Raw genomic sequence first — 25,911 nt, 5'->3', positions numbered from 1 at the left:
AAACATAATTACGTGGAATATAGATTGAGCGTAAACAGACAAGCGCTGGGGAAGGTAGTTTGTTATGATAATGTGATGGCTGGAGATTGAATTCCGGGACGCAAGGAGTTAATGAAACAACAGTTAATGAGAACAACAGTTAATGAGCACAACAGTCGATTAGAATAAGAGTTGATGACAATAATAGTCAATAAGAACAACAGTTGATGAGAACAACAGTTAATGAGAACATCAGTCAATGAGAACAACAGTCAGTGAGAAAAACAGTTAATGAGATCAACAGTCAATGAGAACAATAGTCAATAAGAACAACAGTTAATGAGAACTACAGTCGATGAGAATAAGGGTTTATGACAACAACAGTTGATGAGAACAACAGTTCATGAGAAAACAGTTAATGAGGAAAACAGTTAATGAGAAAATCAGTCAATGAGAACATCAGTCTATGAGAACAACAGTTAATGAGATCAACAGTCAATGAGAACAATAGTCAATAAGATCAACAGTTAACGAGAACAACAGTTGATGACAACAATAATCAATACGAACAACAGTTGATGATAACAACAGTTAATGAGAACAACCGTTGAAGAGAACACCAATTGATGAGAACACCAGTTGATGAGAACAAGAGTTAATGAGAACAACAGTTGGTGAGAACAAGAGTTGATGAAAACAACAGTTAATGAGAACAACAGTTGATGACAACAACAGTTAATGAGAAAGACAGTTAATGAGAACAAGAGTTAATGAGAACAAGAGTTAATGAGAACAAGAGTTAATGAGAACAAGAGTTAATGAGAACAAGAGTTAATGAGAACAAGAGTTTATGAGAACTGGAGTTGATGAGAAAAAGAGTTGATGACGAACAAGAGTTGATGAGAACAAAAATTGATGAGAACAAGAGTTGATGAGAACAAGAGTTGATGAGAACAAGGGTCGATGAGAACAAGAGTTGATGAGAACAAAAGTTGATGAGAACAACAGTCAATGAGAACGCCATTTAATGAGAACGACAGTTATTGAAAACGACACTTAATGAGATTGACACTTAATGCGAACAATGGTCAATGAGAACGACAGTTAATGAGAAAAATGGTCAATGGGAATGACAGTTAATGAGAACGGTAGTTAATGAGGAAGAGTGTTAATGAGAACGGTAGTTATTGAGGGTGACAGTTGATGATAACGGCGGTTTATGAGAACAATAGTTAATGAGAACGGTGGTTGTTGAGGACGACAGGTAATGAGAACGAATAATGCAATCTGGCTGCTAAGGAACAATATGTCGTGAACAATATTGTAATATATAGAAAACATAGCATAGGAAGAAGATAGTATATGAAAATATCAGGTATAAGAACGAGCGGTAAATGCAGAGAACGAGCGGGAAAAGAAAGCAAGAACGAGCGGAAAAAGAAAGCAAGGAAATGCAGAGAAGAAATGAGAGCATAAATGCAAATGATAAGATAAGGAATATCCAAAAATGGATACTGGAAATACAGAGAGGAAAATAGAGCGAAAATACAAAGGGAAAGTGAGGGAATATGCAAAAGGAATGATGGGGAATATCCAGAAAGTAAGAGAAGAGATGCAGAGAGGAAAAGAGGGAATATATAAAAAGAAAAAGACGGACTGCGCAGAAGGGACAGAAAAGAACCATACAGAAAGAAAGACAGGGAATATACAGAAAGAAAGAGAATTATTATACAGAGGGGAAAGAAAATAACCATACAGAAAGAAAGAAAGGGAATATACAGAAAGAAAGAGAAGGACTAAACAGAGGGGGAAGAAAAGAACCATACAGAAAGAAAGAAAGGGAATATACAGTGTGACGAACTAATCTTGAATCCTCAAATAGCCAATTAAACGCGTCACCTCTGAAGTTCGGATGGTCTAATTGTCACGTCCACCAATGACCGGAAATTAAATGCAACTTCCCTATTGGCCTAATCAGCAAAAGCTTGGACCGAGCGGATAGTTAACTCAAACAAACTTTCTTAAATTTATTAAAATAAATGGCATATTAAAACTAAGCAAATCACAACTAAGATTTTACAAAGGTGCGGCATATGAATTAAACGAACTAACAATTAAATGCGGAGGAAGCTGAAGTGCGAGGAGAGCAAAATGCGAGGAGAGAGCTAGAGCATGGAGATCTGAGAGTAACGCACACGATCCCTGGCATCTGAGACAAAATCCTATAAGAAAGGAACCATTACGCAAGACGGGATCGGCATTGTATCTGACAGCTGTAACCATATTCAGCGTCTACATCAGTGCCGGTTCTACTTAATCTGTGTGGTCTCGCAGCAAGTAGTGGAAATTTGCATTTAACTCATTACATACAGAAAGAAAGAGAAGGACTAAATAGAAAAGAAGGAGAGCGAAAGAAGGAGAGCGAATATACAGAAAGAAAGAGAAGGACTAAATACAGGACAAAGAAAAGAACCGTACAGCAGGAAGAGAGAAGTAACACACATCGGGCGGCCCCTTCCCTCATTTGTATTCTAGTGTCATGGGCGGCGGCGCGACCGTTGCGTGCAGACGCTCTCAGCTTGCAAGCTTTCATCGGTTATCTCGAATGACTTCACGGCTTCACATGACACTCTGGGTCACCACTCTGGGTCACCACTCTCGCCACTCTGTGTCGGCACTCTGTGTCGACACTCTACGTATTCACTTTGTGTCACCACTCTGAGTAGCCACTCGGCGCAGCAATTCTGTGGTGCCACTTTGCTTGCTACTCTGCATGCCACTCTGCATAGTTACTCTACATAGCCAATGTGAGTCGCCACTGTGCGTAGCCACTAAGCGTTGTCACTCTGTAATGCCACTCTGCATGCTACTGTGCATGCCACTCTGTATTGCCACTCGACATAGCCACCTTGCATAGCCACTCTGTGTTCCCACTCTGCAAACGTAGCGTGCAGTTACTCTTTTCATAACCTTAAGTGAACAGCCACTCGCGTGACTCTGAACAGACACTCCATAGTCCATAGTCGCTCAGTACAAGCACTCATATCACTCAGTCCGAACACTCCACAGTCACTCTGAGCAGCCACTCTTTTTGACTCATACGACAGCTTTTGCCACTCAGCGTTCCCTTAATAAAATTATATTTCGCTCCAGAGCTACTCTCAAACTTATGCTCTTCAATATGGCGCCACCAATTGAAGTATTTCAATATTTTAATGAACCACTCGGTCACGTCTGAAAGCTATGAATTCATATCTCAAATTCGTTTGGAGTTTCATTCAAAACTAAACGACTTGCGTAGCTTTTATATTCTGTTTGATCTTAGCGATGAAAGGACCTAATCCTAACCATGCGGCAGGTTTGTGAAGCAATCCTTATGAGCAGCTTATGAAGCCATTCTCAATGAAAACCCTCATGCAGTACATAATGCATGCAAAGACATTTAAAAAAGCCGCTGCATGCAGCCCAATTTTATTCACGTAGGCATCTTTAGCTATTTCTTAATGCCTTTTCTCAGGCACTTAAAGCCAGTCTAGCCATTTCTTCCGAAACTTTCCAGCCATTCTAGCAATTGTCACAAACACTCCTAGCCGTTCTAGCCATCTTCTTAGCCATTCCAGCCATCTCCTCTACCACTGCTTAGCCATTTTCTCAACCACTCCTCAGCCATTCAAGCCATCATCTCCCCGACCTCTTCAACATTTACTGGAAAACCAATACCCGAGAAGCTCGATTTTTCGGATGTTGTTTGCGTGGCGTGTCTTGCCAAGTCGAAGCATCTACTTAACCATTCCAGCCATTTTCTCATTCCAGCCATTTTCTCTTCTTAGTCATTCATGCTATCTCTCCAACCTCTCCAACATTTACCGGAAAACCAAAAACTGAGCAGCTCGATTTTACTGATGTTGTTTGCGTGGCGCGTCTTGCCAAGTCGAACCATCTCCTTAACCATTCCAGGCATTTTCTCAACCACTTCCCAGCCATTCAAGCCATCTCCCCGACCTCTTCAACATTTACTAGAAAACCAATGCCCAAGAAGCTCGATTTTACGGTTGTTGTTTGCCTGGCGCGTCTTGGCAAGTCGAAATTAGGGCAGGCCGTTATTCTGGCTCCGTGCCCCAACCCTGCTGTCTTCACGGCTGCTAGCGTGATTTTCGTAACGTAATTATAGTAACAGCTGCGTGATTGTTGTGACGAAATTAGTAACAGCTGGTTGATATTCGGGGCGAATAACAGCAACAATTGTATAATATTTATATCGGTTACAGTAACTTTCTATGGTATATTTTACCGATGTCTGTAGTTCACTCGGTGTTGTTCGGAACTGTACAAAGGAAAAAGTTTCCTTGTTGGTCAACTTAACACTCGAGCCGATATCTCGGTGTATGAAGTAGCCTTTGATAAGCATTGGCATGACAGTTTATTGGATGCATGGTGCTGCATCGATGCTGCACGCTGCATCGAGGCTGCACGCTGCATCGAGGCTGCACGCTGCATCGATGCTGCACGCTGCATCGAGGCTGCACGCTGCATCGATGCTGCACGCTACATCGATGCTGCACGCTACATTGAGGCTGCACGCTACATTGAGGCTGCACGCTGCATCGAGGCTGCACGCTAAATTGAGGCTGCACGCTGCATCGAGGCTGCACGCTACATTGAGGCTGCACGCTACATTGAGGCTGCACGCTGCATCGATGCTGCACGCTACATCTAGGCTGCACGCTGCATCTAGGCTGCACGCTGCATCGAGGCTGCACGCTAAATTGAGGCTGCACGCTGCATCGAGGCTGCACGCTAAATTGAGGCTGCACGCTGCATCGAGGCTGCACGCTACATTGAGGCTGCACGCTACATCTAGGCTGCACGCTGCATCTAGGCTGCACGCTGCATCGAGGCTGCACGCTGCACAATGCTGCACTGGATGCATGGCTGTAGGCACAATTTTTTATTCAAAGTTTAACTATTGCAGAAGCGAAATAGATGATTATTGACTACCAGGAAAGCCTTGATTCTATAAACATTCGATTTATTTAATTCCGTCAATTATTAATACCAATTAACTATTTAAGACGAAACGGGGCAAAAAATAAACCGTTCTTCGCCCTCGCTGCTAGCGGCGCCGCTCCTAACTGACCTCTGCAAGAGGCTCAGCTTAATAAAATCATGTGAAGTTCCTGCAAAACTTTTGCATTTTTAGGGCAAGTTCCTGGGTTATCATTAAGGCAGTTGCGCGGTTGCACTTTTTCCCCCAGTTAGCTGAAAACTTAGGGTAATTTATTCAACGCTAGCGCTGCTCCGGCAAGTTTCAAGCACTTCAATGCCTAATTAAGTCTAAACAGTTGCGTTAGGAACAATACACTGCATAATATAAGGAAATTGTGAGCTTAGACTGTTTCGGTTGAAATTATTAAAGGTATCTAAATGTATTTAATTAAATGATGAACCAGTGACTCCAGCAACTAGTGCACATATATAAAAATTTTCAAAGTAAATGCGTGATATTTATGAGGGCAAATATTGCGTGATATGGGCGAATGAGAAAATTAAATTATTTATTGAAGTATTTGTCGGTCTTCGGCCTTTTTAAAGCCCAAGGTCTTACAAGGACTTCATCTTCAAAGAAATAGACCAATATTAGATACTTTGATGAGTTGCAATGATTACGCACTCATCATTCAACTAAAAAACTTGAAAATTATTTTTAAAACCAGAATTCTGAAAAACATATTGCTACATTACATCGCTATAACCTTTACCTTAATGTAGGGACAAAGTAACTAAGAATGACTTCGTCATTTAAATAAGGCCTTATGTCTGCTAAACTCAAACCTACCTACTTAAAATACTACTAAAATACTATAATAAACCTCACATTAAGAATACCCACTTAAAAACTACCCACCTAAAAACTACCTCTTAATAACTTCCCACTTAAAAACTGCCCATTTAAAAACTACCTCTTAAAAACTACCCACCTAAAAAATTGCCCACTTAAAAACTACCTTTTAAAAACTACCAACTTAAAAATACCCACTTAAAAACTACCCACATAAAAACTACCCACTTAAAAGCCACCCACCTAAAAACTACCCACCTAAAAACTACCTCTTAAAAACTGCCCACTTAAAAACTACCCACTTAAAACTACCCACTTAAAAATTACCCACTTAAAAACTACCCACTTAAAAATTACCCACTTAAATACTACGAACTTAAAAACTATCACTTTAAATACTACCCACTTAAAAACTACCCGCTTAAAAATTACCCACTTAAAAACTACCCACTTAAAAATTACCCACTTAAATACTACCAACTTAAAACCATCATTTTAAATACTACCCATTTAAAAACTACTCGCTTTAAAAACTACCCTCTTAAAAACTACCCTCTTAAAAACTACCCATTTAAAAACTACCCACTTAAAAATTATCCACTTAAAAACTACCCTCTTAAAAACTACCCATTTAAAAACTACCAACTTAAAAACTATCCACTTAAGAACAAAAACTACCCACTTTCTAGTTCACGACCACCGATAACATTACGATCACCGTAACCCCTCCCCCCGGTACTAAGGGGGTGTGGCGCCCCCCAAAACAGGCACAACATCTGCTGCAGTTGTGGGGGCTCCGCAGCTTTAAATCTGCACCACTCTTCTCACCTCCGCACTCAAAGCAATGAAGGGATCATGTGGTCCAAATCATGACAGACTTTCTTTCCCTCAGAGCGAGCATAACGAGAACGTAGCACTTTTACAATACATACACCCTCTAACAAGGCCGAACTGGGTTACAATGACCCATACTAGGACGAGACGCGAATTGAGACAAAGTCTCACTCATTTTTGTGAGAGCATCACGTCTGCAAGTCTCAGGCGCGCATCGATGGCCGACCATAAATCTCCCATAAATCTTTGAGGATTTATCTTCGAAGATATACGGGGTTTTCTTGCTGTGCAAATTATGGAACGCATCGACGAAACGCGAGCCTTCGAAAACTGAACGTGGGCTGAGATTTATTATCGTAAATTGAACGCTTCGTGGAAGAGGTTAAGGAAAATCGTGCGGGCAATATTTCAGTGTTAATGATTTGCCGCTGCCGCAAAAATCCGGGGAAACATCAGTAATAGGTAAATATTTGTTATTAAGAAGGAAAAAATATCAGTAATGGGTGAATATTTATTATTGACGAGAAAAATTTCAGTAATATATACATATTTGTTATTAAGGAAAAAACTATCATTAATAGGTAAATATTTATTATTGAAGCTAAAAATAGCAGAAATAGTAAAATATTTATTATTCAGGAGAAAAATATCTGGAATAGACAAATATTTATTAATTAAAGAGAAAAATATTACAGATAGGTAAATATTTGTTTTTAAGGAGAAAAATTTCGGTCTGGGTAGGCTTATCGATGAAAATAGTGTTCAATTTCCTTGCAAAGTATATAAATATCATAGAATATTTCCGTCATAATATAATAATATAATATTTTCTGCAAAAACTTCTCAGTTTCTAACTTTTGAATCGTTGTAGCAAGAACTTATTCTTCTTGAAAAAATATTTTGGGTTAGTTCAAAGTTTTGAGTAAGTTGGTAGTTAACTTATGTTATGTTATTTGCAAGGCAACTTATTTCATGAAACTCAGTTAAATTATCATGACTGTAGACTTATTTAATTCGCATCTTGGGTCTGTCAGACCCCGTATTGTTCATCTTGGGTCTGTCAGACCCCGTATTGTTAATCTTGGGTAGTAATATTCAGAAAGTACGCATTTATTGTTTTAGCATGCACTAGCATGCGCTTGCTATTATGTTAAGCAAGAGATTCTTAAACATAAATTTTATAATTAATTTAAATTTCATAAATAATTATTGAACGATGTGAGGAATCTTATGTTAATTAAAATGTGATATTTTAACACAGCATTAATAACGATTATTTCTTGAACTTAAACTTGTTGTATGCTACCGGCCACGAAAAAAATATCACAAACATTTCAAGTTCCCTTCCAAGAGTAAATACCATTTAGTTCTTCAAGTTTCAACATTAATTTCAGAATATTTGTATTTGCAAGAGAACATACCATTTAGTTCTTCATGTTTCAACATTTAGTTCAGGAAGTTTGTACTGAAGTGCTAATGAAATAGGTTCCCGAATTTTGAGTGTCAAGTTTCAACATTAATTACAGGAAATTTGCATTGAAGTGCTAATGAAATAGGTTCCAGAATTTCGAGTGGATGAGTTGCGCTCGAGAAGCACCTATGATGAGACTATCTTCATGAAGTCTTCAAAAAATTCTTGAGCACTTGAAAAAATTCTTGGGTGTTCAGAAAATTCTTGGGAGTCTCGTAAAATTCTTGAGAGATGCGCTGAGGGGGAATAATCTGAAAATTCTCGCGCTAAGGGAACCTGAGGAAAAAAATTAAATGAAAATTCTCGCGCGGGTCAAAGGAAGCTGCAGTGGCAGAGATGATTACTGCCAACCCCTAAAATTGAGCCAAGCTAAGATCTAAGGATATATCCAAAAATCTTTAAGGATCTATCCAAAAATCCTCAAGGTCCTAGCCACAAATCCTTACTCCGAGCCCCAATCATTGGGGCAAACTTAGCCCTGAGTTCCGCTCGAGAATTGCTCGCCTCACTCGAAGAAATAAGTGAGACTTTGACTAAATAGTGATTCACTCTTTATGGTCATTCTAGATCAGATGTGAGTCGTCGTGGCTCATTTTGGCCCTGCCAACGGGAGTATCAAGGCTACGCGCATGAAGCATGTCACTATTTGGCCAATGTATCCCGATCATTTTTCTGAATGCTTCAACCAAAGCACCTTTAACCACATGCAGTTTTCCTCCAGAAGCAATAGAACTGCTCGGCGAAATACTTGAAATACCGGCCTTGATTAAAGGATTTTTTACGCAGATTGCATTTCGAATTTCGAGTAAACTTCAAATTACGTGTAAATTGGTTAGAGTGAACTGAAAAGAACGCGAAATGGAGTAGAACAGAATTTTAGTTTGGAAATGGAAAGGCTTGTAAATCGAGGTGTAAACCTTGCACTCTAATCGCAGTTAAGTACATACACTCAAACAATTATTGATATTTTGTCCAAATATCGATGCTTATTTACCTTTATTTAGGTCTTCTTGACTTATATAAAGGTCAAGACCTTTATATAGGTCTTGAGTTTGGTCCAGAAAAAAGACGTATGCGCGCTACACTCAGAAGTGTTTAATTATTTGGACAATATTACCCAACCAATTTAATGAGTGTACCCTTGATATTCGTATTCATTTTACGAAGAATTATAAAGCCGTATAAATAAATATAGCAGTTCACATGAAGTTTTTCCCAAGATGTGCGGGCATCTACCGTTTGGTTTCCAAGGTAACCAATCTTGCCAATCGTGGCGTCGAAAAATCTCTCGTCCTACAACGCGAATCTTACCGCTCTTTCACTTTCCAATTTCACGCTCTTTCACTTTCCAATCTTCCTGCTCTTTCACTTTCCAATCTTCCGCTTTCACTTTCCAATCTTCCCGCTCTTTCACTTTCCAATCTTCCCGCTCTTTCACTTTCCAATCTTCCCGCTCTTTCACTTTGCAATCTTCCCGCTCTTTCACTTTATATTTTCCCGCTCTTTCATTTTGCAATCTTCCTGCTTTTTCACTTTCCAATCTTCCCGCTCTTTCACTTTGCAATCTTCCCGCTCTTTCACTTTCCGAACTGCAATGAAACTCGCCATCTATTTTATGCTAATACTTTTCTTGACATTCTAACTTCACAGGTTATTTTTTCGGTGCAGTTTTGGGCCTTTAATATTTAAACTTAAACTTCATATGCTAATTACTATAGAAAAGGGAGTTTATAAATAATCACGTGCTATTCCATCCGTCACTTTCACAGCAAAACCATCAATATCATCCTTACTTCATAGCATCAATTTACTAGCATGAGTTTTCATAATAAACTCAAATTTCCCTTCCGTTCACAATTTAATAGCAAAATCTTCCCACAAAATTTCCCACGTAGACTAGATAAATAAATTTTGCACCGAGCCTACCCAGGCCTCTTGCTCTGCAATCATTCAAGGCGCAACTTTTGCGCGCCCCTGCGCATAATGCATACGCCCCTGCGCATACATTATGCGCGTGGTTAAGTCGTGCAGGATGCGTTTACACTCAGAGAATTGAGTGAGACTTTGACCAAAAATCGATGTATTTTTTGCATTTTTCTGGGTCATCCTGTTCCCGTTTGACCGGGCAAAAGGTCGTATCAGTGCAAAGTTCGCTTTATGATCTTGTTTTAGGGTAAGAAATTGGACAACATGACACGTCCATTTTTCACGTTGCACCAGTTATTTTTCGATGCATTTGTGTATTTATGAATAAAAAGAGAATTTTCACGTTGTGATGAGGAATGTACTAAATGTCAAGACAAGTTCAAACCTTGACAGTAGTAACAATTTTCACCTTTACCACTCGACTAAATCGGAACAAAAATGTTGAACGAAATTTAAATTTGACTTCTTGCTCTATGCTCGACGCAATATAAATAAAAACCAACCAGCATTACTAGGCCTAAAAGTTACATCATCATACATTAACTGACTTCTAAAATTCCAGTCAAATTTTGAGAAATTAAAATTACTTGACACTAATTCTTTTAGTTGTAATTATACCAAAGCAAAGTGCCATTTTCATGTCTCTTCGAATTTTGCACTGAAATGAAAATCGATTACATTTAGTATTCCAAAATAGGTTTCCATCTGTAAGAGGAATTTGGAGCGTCGCGCCAAAGTGTTGATGGTAAGGCTGAAATTATCAACAAATGGGGCCGAAATTATTAACAAATGAGGCTGAAATTATCAACAAATGGGGCCGAAATTATTAACAAATGAGGCTGAAATTATCAACAAATGTGGCTGAAATTATCAACAAATGAGGCTGAAATTATTGATATTTGTGGGAGATGATAGATTTTCTGAAGTACTCTGAAGTACCCCTTTTTAGCCGTTTTCTATGAATTTCACGTTTTCTATCAATTTTTTTCGAAAAATTCATAAGAGCAAAATGTTTTTATTTTCACATTTTACGTATGTATGTGAAGTTTCATGACAATCGGATAATAACTGTAGAAGTTTTCAAAATGCCAGGTCGATCCCCTTAAGACAAAATTTGAATGTAACAGTCTGAGTAAAACGTTGGTAAGAAAGATAATATATTCACCTTTTTGTCCACATGGGGACATTTTCCCATGTTAAACAGGGAAAAATTGTTCTAAAATATTTGAGTAAACCGCCACTTTAAATTATTAGCAGCAAATATATTCATACCTTCAAAAGCCAATTATTTTTTTCCCGCTATACTCAAATTGGCTTGATAGTCGCCAGCTTTTACAGCGCAGGCTTCCATTTTCTCGGCGAGCGCCACGCAATTAAAGAATTCAATTTTGTGTCTCGACGCAATTTCGGAAAACCTGAGAATTTCGAATAAAAAAATCCCTGAATTATCTTACGCTACTGACTGAGAGTACACACTGAGAAAAATGGATGGGCCCTTTTGTCCAAGAAGTGATACACTTTCTTACCTTATACAACGAGGACTTATACCTTACAGAACATGGACGTAGTATTGATACGCCTTTTTTTTCCTGGGGTAATTTGGTCAGAATGACATACACAAAGGCAAAGATTGGATCAATATTGAGACAAATTCTCATTTATTTCTATGAATGCAGCGAAGACTTCCATAACGAACCAAGCGGCTGTATGGCTTTACAAGGTTAAGGATAAATTCTTTGGCTTTGATATTATAATTTTATTTCAGGTTCTCTGTTTTCAATTAGCGGAGTGTGATTCAAGCTGGCAAATTTAAATATCGTTCAAGAATAACGACATTCAATATATGTTGTGGTCTATGAATTTTGGATGTGCTGCACTCAAAGAATTGAGTGAGACTTTGGACAAATTGCGCTGCACTTTTTTGCAATGTGTGAGTCATCTTAACCCAGTTTGGCCCCCGAAAATTGAAATTTCAGTGCTACGATGACAATTTTTTCATTTTTTTGGACTGCAAGATTTATACATTTTCTGAGTGTGTATACAGCCACGCTGTAAAAATTAGCTAGCAGACAATCAATGAAATAAATTAATTAAGCGATTAATTAATACCATAAGAAATTAAGTGATAAATTAATGCATTAAATAATTAAGTGCTTAAGTAATACCATTAAGTAATTAAGTGATTAACTAATACCATTAGTTAATTATGCAATTATTTAGAAGCATTGATCAATTAGGTGATTAATTAATTGTACTTATTGAGTGTACAAGTTAATCAATATTGTAATATTCCAAATAAATTCCAAACCAAAAAGTTGCCTGATAGATTAATGTTTTATCTCACGAAACCAGGGTTAAAAAATTTATTCTCTCATGTAATTTTTTATCAATCCGATTAAAAATTTAAATGATTAATTAAACGATTTTCAATGTGCTTTTTTATTTCAGTGCACATAAACGATTTTCAATGTGTTTTCTATTTTAGTACACATATGAGTTTTTCAATGTGTTTTTTATTACAGTTTATAAAACAATTTTCAATGTGTTTTTGTTTTTCAGTGCTCACAAACGATTTTCAATGTTTTTGTTCTATTTTAATACACATATACGACTTTTAATGTATTTTTTATTGAAGTGTATATAAACGATTTTCAATGTGTTTTTTTATTTCAGAGCCCACGCAGATCTGGATACGGCAAATCCAGCTTAGCGGGTAAAGGTAGGGTTGCATAATATTAAAATAATCCTAATTTTTCGAGAAATTCCCCACCGTAATAAAATTACGAGCATGCGATTCTCTGGTGAATTTTTCTAGGCAATATTAGTCCAACATCCACCTGAAAAAAATGTAATTTTGGCGTGGAAAAATTATCGAATGGGTAAAATAATGAAATGGGATACTCAATTTCACTAAAAAAAGAGAGTTCCTTTGATTTTAATCATGATTTAAATTAACATTGACACGTTGGCCAATATTCCTTGAATAAATATTGAAAGTTATTGGGATTACAAATCAATGTGTTAGGACTATAAATTTTTATTGAGATCCGGTAAATCATTATTCCTACATTGAATGGTTTTTAGATAGATTTTGAATTTCTTAACGACGTTCCTCTTGAAGAATTTTATTTCTCTTTCAATTAATTTGAGAGCAATCTAAAAAATAACGTCACGGATTTTTGAAAAAATAATATTTTATATCAACAAAATCTTTGTTATTTATTTTTATTTGGAATAAAAGAGATTGAAGTTAAACATTATTATTATATTAGCAAACATTTATTATTCATTCATTCATTACTTCATTAAATTATATCTGCGGACTCGCGCAGAAAAATTACTTTGTTTAATAAACGACGCACTTTTTCCCTCACTTCTTATATGTGTCATCATGACATGTCTGGCCCGGCAAAAGTAGAATCAGAGCTGCGTTCTGCTCTCTGGTTCTGAAGTGAATGAAAAATTACGTCATTATTCATACAAAATGACCCTTTCATTCATCTGAGTGGTTGCCATGAGGATGCCTGTCCTATATTCCGTATCCTCGACACGTAAGGAAAATCCTTCATTGTTGGAGGATAGCAATCCTTGTGGCACGAGAGCCTCATTGTGTGTTTCCTGGTCACCGCCGACACAACTATTCATTTATAGGATTCTTTCATTTTGGGGAGAAGGACTTGGTTCCTTACGTGTTTTTCTTGGGAACACAAAAAAAACACATGAACACTCTTTCCATGCAACACAAATGCAGCGACTCTTTCCGTGCAACACAAATGCAGCGACTCTTTCCGTGCAACACAAATGCAGCGATTCTTTTATTGCAACCATCCAGTAAGCCTATTAATTATCATTATGAAATTTTATTCAGCCAGTAAAAGATATCAATTTAATCATCAATTAAGTCATTTTATTATCTTTACGGAGCTAAATTCAGTCAGTAACGAGATGTTAATTTAATATTCCACCAGTTCATTTAATCATCCGTAAATTTAATCATCCATTGAGCCATTTAATGATCATTCCGAACCAAAATTAGGTCAGTGAGTAGCGGTCAATTTAATCATTTAATTAACACGGCAATTTTCATCACAAAATTGTATTCAATCAGAGAAGAATTGTCAATTTAATCATCTATCCGGCCATTTAATCATTCATCAATTAAATCATCTATCAAGCCATTCAATCAACCATCCGGCCACTTAATAATTATCAGTGAGCGAGAAGCTGTCAACTGAATTAGAACAATGGCATTGGCCAGAATATAATTGCAATATTGGCTGCGCCGAACGTGATGGCCAATAAGAACATGCAAATGAGCTCTAAATTGAGCTGTCCGTCCACTTAGGAATAATTGCGATCTAGAATTACAAGTACCTTATTGAAAATTATCGCCGGTCGTCAGCGTCTACTCGTCAGGCTTTATTTGTTGACATAAAACTCAGTGAAATATTGCAGGAAAGAAAGAAATAATGAACTCAAGTTTCTTTTGGAACGCATTCCGCTCACTGTTATTTCACGCGCGGTATCTCACGCGCAGCCACTCGCCCCACACGGCCTCCCACGCGCAACCACTCGCCCCACACGGCCTCCCACGCGCAACCACTCGCCCTCCCACTCGCAACCACTCGCCCCACGTCGTTATTATAGCTCCCCGAGCTCGTTGCTCTAACAAACTCTCTTCGTATCCTGCGATGTCCTACAAGAAGGATCGCGTCAAGAAACAGGTAACTGTTCGTCCGCAAATATTTCATTTTACGAGCATTCGACCATCTCACTTCACCACAGAAATAATTTGGTATCATGATCCATCTGGATCCGAATATTGTGTTACTTGTGCTGAAATTCACCTTCCTACTTTTGTATATGTTATGAAAAAATCAGATTTACCGACGTATTTTCTTTTTATATATAGCAACTGTAAGGGTGGTATAGATCAAGCAGTAGATATTTATATTCATTTATATCAATTCATTTGAATGAATGCTATTTCTACCTTATAAAGTCAATGCATTCATTCATTCATAATTTTTTCCCGTTAAGAACTCAAATTAATGCTTAAAAATGAATGGGATATTGCCCAAATAGTGACACACTTTCTTATCCACAGCACGAGCTAAGAGCAAACGTAGACTGATACGCCCTAAACTGCGTCAGGATATGCCACACAATAGAACAAGAAGTCCTTCACTGTTTGGAAAAATACTCACATATTTCTTCTAGTGCAGCAGCTGCTGTGGGGGACAAATTTAAAATTATTAATGGAAGCTAAAATCAGCTGAACCCGAGACAGTTTTTTTCTAATTTCTTTGCTTGCATTTTCTTCATTAAAACCTTACACAATAATCAACATTAAGGGCATTGATGGGGATACGTATACATGATCACAGCCCTTAATGAGAAAACACTACCGGGATGATGGACCTTGATTGCGAAATGTGTTACAGGAGGCGGCATATTAAAATAATAGTTTCACGTTCGCAACTCCATTAGCCAATCATTAACGGCTTTCAAGCTAAACCCACCAATCAAATACGAGAAATCGACTGCTACGTGAACTTAGGACGCTACCTTCACTCAAGCGTGTTCGCGTGTTTTAATAGTACGACCAATAGTGTACAAATATGTATTTAGCGCATTTTTTCATTTATGGGAAAAAAGCGCTATTGTGCTCGCCTGTCCGTCCGTCCGTCTGTCTGTCCGTCCGTGACTTCACGTTTTCGTCGACGAGAAAATGCGCTCTCTGTCACTCACTGCAGTGAGTACTGAGTTATATTTTTTATGTGTGTCTTTGTGTTCGTTCACGCAAAAAAAAGCGTCCGGGATAATTAAACCTTGGTGAAAAAATGTATTCCTGACATCCTAGCATTAGTTAATGAGATAATACACATCGATGAAGATTCGCATTCTTCAGGAAAAACTATGCTTTGAATGGCATTTCCTTTTCCCTTGCAAAGTGCAACAAAGTTGTACGAATACACCGCAAGTTACGCTTTAAAATACAAGCCCGAGCCTTTTTCTAACCAAAATATCTCCTTGAACTCAAAATTCGTGGGTAATTCATCCTCCTTTTGCAAAGTTTATGAGTAAACATATTCTAAATTTTTTGAGTTATGGACAGCGAGTCTCGTGACGGCAGCTCATCGTGAAAATGCGAGCGGCAAAGTGTCGGTGAAATCCCAAAACGCGACATTTAAACTTACTTTAAAAAAGCTGAGCTCTTACGAGCTACGCTGAACCTCGCGCGATCATTGCGTGTTACTGCACGATAAAAGTTACCGTGGTGGTGCTACTACACGATAAAAGTTACCGTGGTGGCGCTACTGCACGATAAAAGTTACCGTGGTGGTGCTACTACACGATAAAAGTTACCGTGTTGGCGCTACTACACAATAAAAGTTGCCGTGGTGGCGCTACTACACGATAAAAATTACCGTGTTGGCGCTACTACACAATAAAAGTTACCGTGGTGGTGCTACTATAACACGATAAAAGTTACCGTGGTGGCGCTACTGCACGATAAAAGTTACCGTGGTGGCGCTACTGCACGATAAATGTTATCGTGGTGGCGCTGCTACACGATAAAAGTTGCCGTGGCGGTGCTACTGCACGATAAAAGTTACCGTTGTGGTGCTACTGCACGATAAAAGTTACCTTGGTGGCGCTACTACACGATAAAAGTTGCCGTGGCGGTGCTACTGCACGATAAAAGTTACCGTTGTGGTGCTACTACACGATAAAAGTTACCGTGGTGGCGCTACTACACGATAAAAGTTACCGTGGTGGCGCTATTACACGATAAAAATTACCGTGGGAAGTCGCTTTACTAAAACAATCACAGTCACTAAAGGAAATGGAGTTATTACACGATCACAATTACCGTGGTAAATGGCGTTACTGCAACATCACAATTACCGTGGTAAATAGCTTTACTGCAACATCACAATTACCGTGGTAAATAGCGTTACTACAACGTCACAATTAAGGCGCTAATTGGCAGCAAATGCGTCACATAATGGCAAGGCAATTCATTTACCTCCATAGCTAACAAGTCGTCGTCCTGACCCAGTTTTGCCCGGCAAAAGGACGTATCAGTGATACGTCCGCTCTAGGCTCGTAGGTTGAGAAAGTGGGTCACTATTTTTTACAATATTACCCATTTACTTTTCTGAGTGGGTGGATATTCAACCCATTAGCAAAAAATACAATTAATGACATAATAATAGGGACAATGAGATCCATTCGTCTTGTTTTGAATCTAATTTGACAGGTGTCAGTAATTCCTGTATTTTGTGTTACTTACGTCAGTCAACTTCATGAAACATACTTACACGAGAGGAAAAACATAATAATATTTAATTATGATAAATTAGATCTATCAGACATGCGAGCAGCGCATAATATAACGACAATATTGATAATATTTTTCAAAAAGATGATGAATTAGACCGGTTAATTAGACTGAATGATAAATTCTATTGATCAAAATCATGAGAGCAGTGCATGATATACTATAACGACAGCAGCGATAATAGTCCTTCAAAAGAATAATATTCTAACCCGATTGATAAATTAAACTTTATGATAAATTAAACAGATCAATCGCCAGGAGCTCGTCTCATCACAGGAGCAAACAACAAGACACTCGAGCCACGTCGCTCTGCCGACCACTTGAGCAACACTCACAGTAATGAGCGAGACATTGTCTAAATAATGATGCACTTCCTGCCAGTGTGTGGGCGCACTGGCGCCCACACACTGGCTCTACACAAGTACATGCGCTCTATTTTCTAGTCTATGATTGGTGGATTTTGCTTGAAAGGCCGTCAATGATTGGCTGATGAACTTACGATCTCTTAACTTTTTTTGAAAGTATAGGCCCTGGCAACAGGACGTGATCAGAGCTACGTTCACTCTCTGTTCATGTTGTGGGTGAGGAAGTGCGTCAAAATTTGGACAAATTGACTCGTTCATTATTCTGAGTGAGGACGCGGCGCTATATCAAGGCCCTTCAACGGCCGTTGATCTCCTCGCTTGTGATGATATCATCCGTGATTGGTATCATCTATGTCGTGGATACGGTGATGATAAGTGGATTATAGGTGGATGATAGGTGGATGATAGGTGGATGATAGGTGGATGATAGGTGGATGATAGGTGGATGATAGGTGGATGATAGGTGGATGATAGGTGGATGATAGGTGGATGATAGGTGGATGATAGGTGGATGATAGGTGGATGACAGGTGGATGATAGGTGGATGATAGGCGGATGACAGGTGGATGATAGGTGGATGATTGGAGGATTTTAGGTGGTTTGGTTGTCAGTGGATGAAGCTTTTCTTGGATTGAAAATCCAATTCAATTTTCGAGAAAGTGTCGTTCCGAAGTGCGCTTAAATCTAAACTTCTATTAATAATTTTCAATAATATCTAAATATTTAGAGAATTGTTAAAGTTAGATAATAATAATTTCTTTTTTTATTTATACCTCGCGGACAAGAAAATTTCATCTAAATTCAAATCTTGACAAATATTATTAACTCGAAAAATTTATGAAACTAATTCACAAATAAACGAACCTAATTTAAGGAAATTAACGTCAAAAACTAAAAACTTTAATTTCATTTTCAGCGCATTCATTATAAGAATTAACAGAATGTGCATATTTCCAGGAATAATATTTTGATCCTCAATTAAATTACAATTTTCATCTAAGATCAATGGAGATCTTTTATTTCAAAAATAAGTAAACTTCAAAACAACAAATTTTTTCTTCATTTTTTTTCTTGCATTCATTAAGCAGCGGCGCCTGAATTATGCCTCGACCGCCGACGGCATATTGTACACTCAGGAAAATCAATGGGTTAGATTGTGCAATTTATGACACACATAGAGCACAAGCAGAGAGCAGCAATAGCAATGATACGCCCTTACGCTGAGCCAAACTGGGTAATAAGAACTAAGTAATATTCCCTGTTTTTAGTTAATAAAATTAATTCCATTTTTGTTGGAATGGTGAGTGTGGAAGGCCTTTAAAAAACAAAAAAAAAATTAATAAGATGACCCTAAAGAGGCAAAAAATGCATTGCCTTTTTTAAACAAATTCTCACTCATTTCTTTGAGTGTGACGGGTAATTAGCATGGTCGCTTCTGGTGACAGCGTTTAATGAAATTCTTACGTCATTACAGTTCGCTTTTTACGTAATTAGTCAACACTTCATTCTGTTCCATGTAATTATAGCCTTCACTACTTTTTTTCTTTTAATTATAGTCATCGCTATTCTTTTTTACGAATTTATAGTCATCACATCATTCGTTTTTACTTAATTAGTCATTACTAAATTCATTCTTTTTCACGTAATTAGTCATCGCTTCATTCTTTTTTACGAAACTAGTTATCACTTCATTCTTTTTCAAGTAATCAGTCATCAATTCATTCTTTACTAAGTAATTAGTAATCATTTCATCGTTTTTCACGTATAATTAGTCATCACTTCATACCTTTTCTCGTAATTTATCATCGCTTCATTCTACAATGAGTTTCGCCCGTTATTAGTTCATGCTCAATAAGTTTGATGATTTTTTACCCTCGGCACGACGCCGTAGAAGAAAATTTTAATCACGTCTTGAAGATGAAAATATAATTTCTGCTGCGGTTACGATTATTTATTGATCAGTGTAAAAATATTTTCAAATATAATTGCCTTTTGAAATTTCTAGCACGCGCCGCCATAGCTGGAAATGAAAAGAATGGGTTCTAGAAAACATACATAAAAAATATTTATTAAAAATTTATGAAGAAAAGAAACGATATATGTATGAAATGTCAATATGTGAACCGTGATAATTAGTGTCTTGGTTCACATATTGGTTCACATATTAAAAAATCACAAGACGAATCTAGCTGTCGAGTGGCTGGGTTCCTAAGGTACAGCAGGCATCTGTAACATGAACAAAACACACAAAGAAATGACTGGGACTTTGTCCAATAGCGATGTACTTTTTGCTCTTGTCTTGTCGATCCTGACCCAGTTTGGTCCAGCAAAAGGATGCATAAATAAGTAGTAAATAAATTACGCTTCTTGCTTTCGCCCTATTGTATTATAAGCCAGAGTATATATTGTATTGTATGAATGTTGTAATAGCCGGACAGATTTGGTAACATTACCAGACAGGGTTTAGAAACCCGGACAAAATCGCGTCCAGTTGAGTATTCTGTAATAATAAAAACCGGACACGAAAATAAATGAACTACACTACCGAGCATAAAAAGCGCCAACCTCGTTAGGTTAGGGTTAGAGTTAGGGTTGGGTGTGTATAAACCCTTCTTTGCGTTGCTTGTTTCCATTCTACTGAGGTTAAGTCCAGCCAGGTCAGTTTTTTTACTCTTTTCGCAATTTGGAAAAAATAGTTGAAGTCCGGATGAGTGGACCATTTAATTTTATTACATCTAACAAATCCAATTTTCGTTCTTCTTTATTTCCAGACAATTTCAAAGCAATTATACAAACATCGAATAGCAATCCACCCACGAATTTCAGATTCAGCGAATTTCAGACCAGACTTCGCTGCAGGGAGCAAAAACCCGGCATTCAGAACGTAAACTTTTAATCAAAGCCAAACTCAGACTGCAGGTCTAGCTTTTTTTCACTGCCCATGAAAAACGTCCGGAAAATCTTCCGGAAAGTCGGAAAAAAGATGCGACGGGTGGAAAAGCCATTAATTTTCTACGGCCATCCAATCATGTCGGCGACAGCAAATGGGCGGCCTCGGCAGCGGAAAAAAAATGATCAGGGAAACACAAACGAAAATAAATATCCTGGAAATTCTGGACCAACGAGCCATGTTAGTGGCTATAATTTAAGTGCCGTGTCACTGATAACGTCAAGTGTGCTTGAGAGCAAGCACGCCTCGCATTAAATTGGAGACAAGCAGCTGAATTGCTCCAATTTCGAATCAAAGAAAAATTTGCATGAAGTATTTTTTAATTATGCAACAGCAGTAGGAAACAAATTTTAATTCAGTGGTATGAAAATTCCCACCTATAATTTTATACACTAAAGAAAAATTCACAAAAGAATTAACAAAAAAAATACTCTGACACCCATAACAGTTAAATAAATATTGAATCAATAAACAAATTCTAGAATCTCACTATAGAATCCTACAATAAGTATATACTTAGAAAGTTATAACTAACTTCCAAGCTCAGCTTTAACAAGAATCAGACGAGAAACCTTTTAATTACATCAGCAGGCTAAAGGCTCAACAGTGTTTAATGTTTAGTAACTGTACAATAGCCTCAACAGTTACAGTCTTACACTGAACACTGTTATGGTCGTGAGGTTACAGTTACAGTTAAAAGGATACAGTTACAGTCGCGAGGCTACGACGAGGATAGGGTCGAGGATAGGTGAAGATGATGAAGGCCGTTGAAAGGGGACGATGATAGGGGTCGAGGATAGAGGCCGATGATAGGGGTCGGGGATAGAGGATGAAAGGGGACGATGAAAGGGGTCGATGATAGAGGTCGAGGATAGAGGATGAAAGGGGACGATGAAAGGGGTCGATGATAGGGGTCGGGGATAGAGGCCGATGAAATGGGACGATGATAGGGTCGAGAATAGAGTACGATGATAGGGGTCGGGGATAGAGTACGATGATAGGGGTCGGGGATAGAGGATGAAAGGGGACGATGAAAGGGGTCGATGATAGAGGTCGAGGATAGAGGCCGATGAAAGGGGTCGAGGATAACGACGGTGCTTCATGTAATTCGAGACATTTTTATGCTTCACGAAGCCTGCGGTGAAGTTGCCACATTTCCATGAATTTCGTAAAACATTTTCGAATCAGGAGCAAAAGTTATCCGATATCACCAAAATGAAATGATAAATTCAAATTCGATGTTTATATCCCATCTTCCTAAATTCAGTAATAATGTTAAATGTTATTACAAAACCTAATGTATTATAGCCAAATGTTTTTATGATTTTCAGGGCGAATGAAAATATTGAAAGGTGACAACATATGTCAATGCCGGCGGAAAATGTCGAAAAGTCGTTCGGTATTCATTGTATACGTTTTTTTAGCACATTTTACAAGCCCGTGCTGCTCGGAACACGGGATGCTTTCAACCAATAATAATATTTGGTCTACACCAAAGAACCTGACAGCTTTCACTATGTATTTTGTATGGTTTGTGTATATCCTTTGTAACATAGCCTTTTTAGGAACACATATATGTATATCCTTAATTCGCGTATATCCTTTGGTTTCAAGAATCATGGCCACAACAACTTTTGTGTTCCCTCTAACACTGGTTTTGAACTTATGTTAATTAAGCTTCCTTCTTACAGTTATTTAATTGTTAAAGTTAAAGCGCTTCAAAGAGTGTCTTCTAACATGTAATTCAATAACTCAATTGGCGTATAAAGTTTAGTCGTTAGGCACTGGCATAGAGGATAGACTCTATCGAGTTTACTCGCTCTACTCACGTATGCATACTCTCCTGAATTTATTAAACATTTAATAAATCCTAATACTATCAGGTTAGCCCGACATTACTCGAGGGATAGACAATCATTGCAATTTCAGAATCACGTCATCCTTAATCCAGGCATCTCTAATCCCGTCATCTCTAATCCGGTTATCTCGAAACCCATCATCTCAAATCCAGTTAATAATTTTGATATTAATGTTCTTAATTGAAGATAGATCCGACCATACCAATACTCAGCACGGAACTCCCGTTCAAGTTCTGTTCGGAAAATTAAGCAAAAGTGTAATTTTTAATTTTTGCAACATTTTAAAGTACATTTTTTGAGCCAAATTCATGTCAATTGGAGAGCAATTCATATTTTAACTTTCGAATCCAGCAATCTCCTTAAATTTAAAATTTCACATAATCACACCATTATTAAATAAATTGACAAAAAAATAATTAGGAAGTACGATTAGATGCTGGATACGCGCCTATGTTTACGTGTTCACGTTTGTAACACACACACGAACCTAAAAAACATACATGCATTATAATTTGTTTCAAAAATGAAGATAAAACTACAATATTAACAACGCAAGATTATTTATTACATAATATTGCACTGCATAACATTGCATTGTTATGCAATATTATGTCCGAAGCAGTGTAATATCCCATAATGCAATTTTTGCACAATACATTTAAAAGTAGTGCAGTTAATAAGCTTTAATTGAATGATAAATCGAATCTAAATGGAAAGTTCTCAAACAATAACAAATATTATTTAAGATACGAGCGCAGAAAACATTTCAAATCATATTTCCATATTTTACATATAGATTTCAAATCATAATATTATTGTTACGAAATTATTCCATTCTTCAATTGTGGTGCCCTAGTTTCAAGAGATTCACACACCAAGATTGTTTCTCAGCACAGGCAAGAAATAGGCATTGCATTAATAAAATGTTCACTAAAATATAATTCTCCATCAGAGATCATGTTCAATTCACAGGAAATTAGTTCATAATGTCCCAGCAAACCTAAATTGAACGAAGCAAGAAACACGACCATTTTATCTAGAACGTCTAAGACTTGTACAGAATCTTTTACGAGTCGCATTAGCAAGACGTCTTCCATTCATATCAAATCATGGCCGTATTTTCAGCGGCCACCTATAGACTGGTAGATAACCATCCCTCAATGCTCTTAAATCCTCTCCTGAGCCACCCGAGTTGCACTCAACTCCCTCTTGAACTTCTAGTAAAACTTTTTTGCTCTTTTTTTCTCAAAAACTTAAAACCGGTTTTTACGCCTCCCGCGTTTCAGAGAAGGATTTGGATTTTCAGCGTCGACGGAAAAGTTCCATATCTGTAAATTTCTGTCCGTTATTATTATTGGAGAACATGTTCAAAAATTGTTGTTAGTCCAATCCCTTTTTACGTACAATGAACGACCAACCAGGGAACCACGGCCGGAATCTTATTAAAAGTTGGATGCTCATTTAGGGATCGAATAAATCATCAACGATAGATCTCATGGATAATCATGAATTATTCGTAGTTATATCTTAAAATTTTACAGCATTGATGCCGTTATTGGCGCTGTTTCCCTAAGGTAAATTGGATATGTCAACCCATCAATGACAAAAAATGGACAAAACTGCAAAAATAAAAAATAATATTTACATGCCGTGCAAAAAATAAAAATAAAATATTTACAGTGATAGAGCAAAAAACATTTACTGCGAGCTTCGGTTTTCCGTGATGATTGGAGAATAAGTTTTATTCGGTGCGAGATCGACTACATAAAAAGTTGTCGGGATTCTTTCCAAACCAAGTTTTCAGTGTTGAGTAACAGTTCAAATAACATGGATAAAACCCAAGCCATTTTATTCAGCCATTACCAATAATATTCAGATGCGTAGCTCCTAAATGTAACGCGGCGTGTGAAAATCATTTTATTGGCGTTAAAATTTATAATGGCGATAAGAATATACATTGATTAAGCATAATGTAATACATAAATAATATACACACATCATAAACCAATAATACATATATAAATGTACATAATAATAATTTATATATGTAAGAGGCTATTATCTGTTACATCAGATAATAGCCTGTTCTGTTACATCAGATAAATAATAGATGATGTTACAGAGGCTATTATCTGTTATACAAATATCTGTTACAATCCAGCCTTAAAGAGTGTAAGTTCATTTTGACACGTACATGTGCATGTTAATAGTAGCACTGTTCAAAATTTACAATAATTCAACCTTGAAAGATAAAACAAAAAGTTTGACTCGCTACTTTCAGTAATTTACTAGAGAAAGAAAAGTAGAATGTAAATAAACTAATTAATATATTTATTATGAACCCGCTGTCTTCATTTACTTAAAGGTTTTATGGACAATTTCTTTTATATTGATTATAATTATTATTGTGTAAATGTTTACATTATTTTTAATAAAATCCCCGATTTATCATTCCTCATTATCGCTCTACTGAAGTTCAAGTTCAGGTAAAATTCCAACAAAAGAGAGCACGTATATACGCGCTCAAATATCTCCTATTTATTCATAGCGACATTATTCGAACAAACACACGATCAGAAATACGTCAGGATCAGAAACATATTTTAATAATCAACTCAAAATGAATAGCCATTCATTGATAATATTTATCATGAATGAATGCAATATTAATCCTTGAATAAATGAATGAATGGTAATTTATTTGCCTCCCCACAACAGTTCAAAGACCGTGGCAAGCCAAAAGGAAAAGTTTTATATTTTTATGCTGTGCCTTCTTTTTACGAACGCGAAAAAAAGTTTTCGCAAAAATAGCGGAGTTTGCACAGATCAAAGGGAATTACGGGGATAACACTGTTGTCGGTCACTATTCTTTGCAGTACTCGAATCATGAATAGGTACTAACAAGGTTTCAAAAACCCGACTTTTTGAGTGAGGGATATTCGTTATTCACAAACGCCATCGAAAAAATCTGGAAGGGCATTTTTAAAAAAATAATAACGGAAAGCATACTAATTGAAACAGATTTTTATTTCAATTGGATCAAAGTATGCTGGCTGCAGTGAGACTTCTACTCTAAATATTAGAAAAGGAAGTTAGTTCTTACTCCTGTGATAGGCTTTATTCTGATCAAATGTAAAGTGTTAAAGTAATAGTTCCTTTCTAAAAAGTATTCGACTTCAATTGACGACAAAAGCAAAGTTTTGTAGAGAAAAAATTCATTTAATAATAAGTATTTTTATACACTTGATGGAAAAAATTATCAGTGTTACATTTTTTCTAATGACAAGTGTCTGGTTTTATTTCAAGAAAAATGAATAGTTTCAACACATTAACAGTTCTT

Source organism: Hyalella azteca, unplaced genomic scaffold (genome assembly GCF_000764305.2).
Source record: "Hyalella azteca isolate HAZT.00-mixed unplaced genomic scaffold, Hazt_2.0.2 contig14447, whole genome shotgun sequence".
In the NCBI taxonomy this organism is placed as follows: domain Eukaryota; kingdom Metazoa; phylum Arthropoda; class Malacostraca; order Amphipoda; family Hyalellidae; genus Hyalella; species Hyalella azteca.
The sequence above is the reverse complement of the archived record's forward strand: the minus strand, read 5'-3'. Positions refer to the sequence as shown.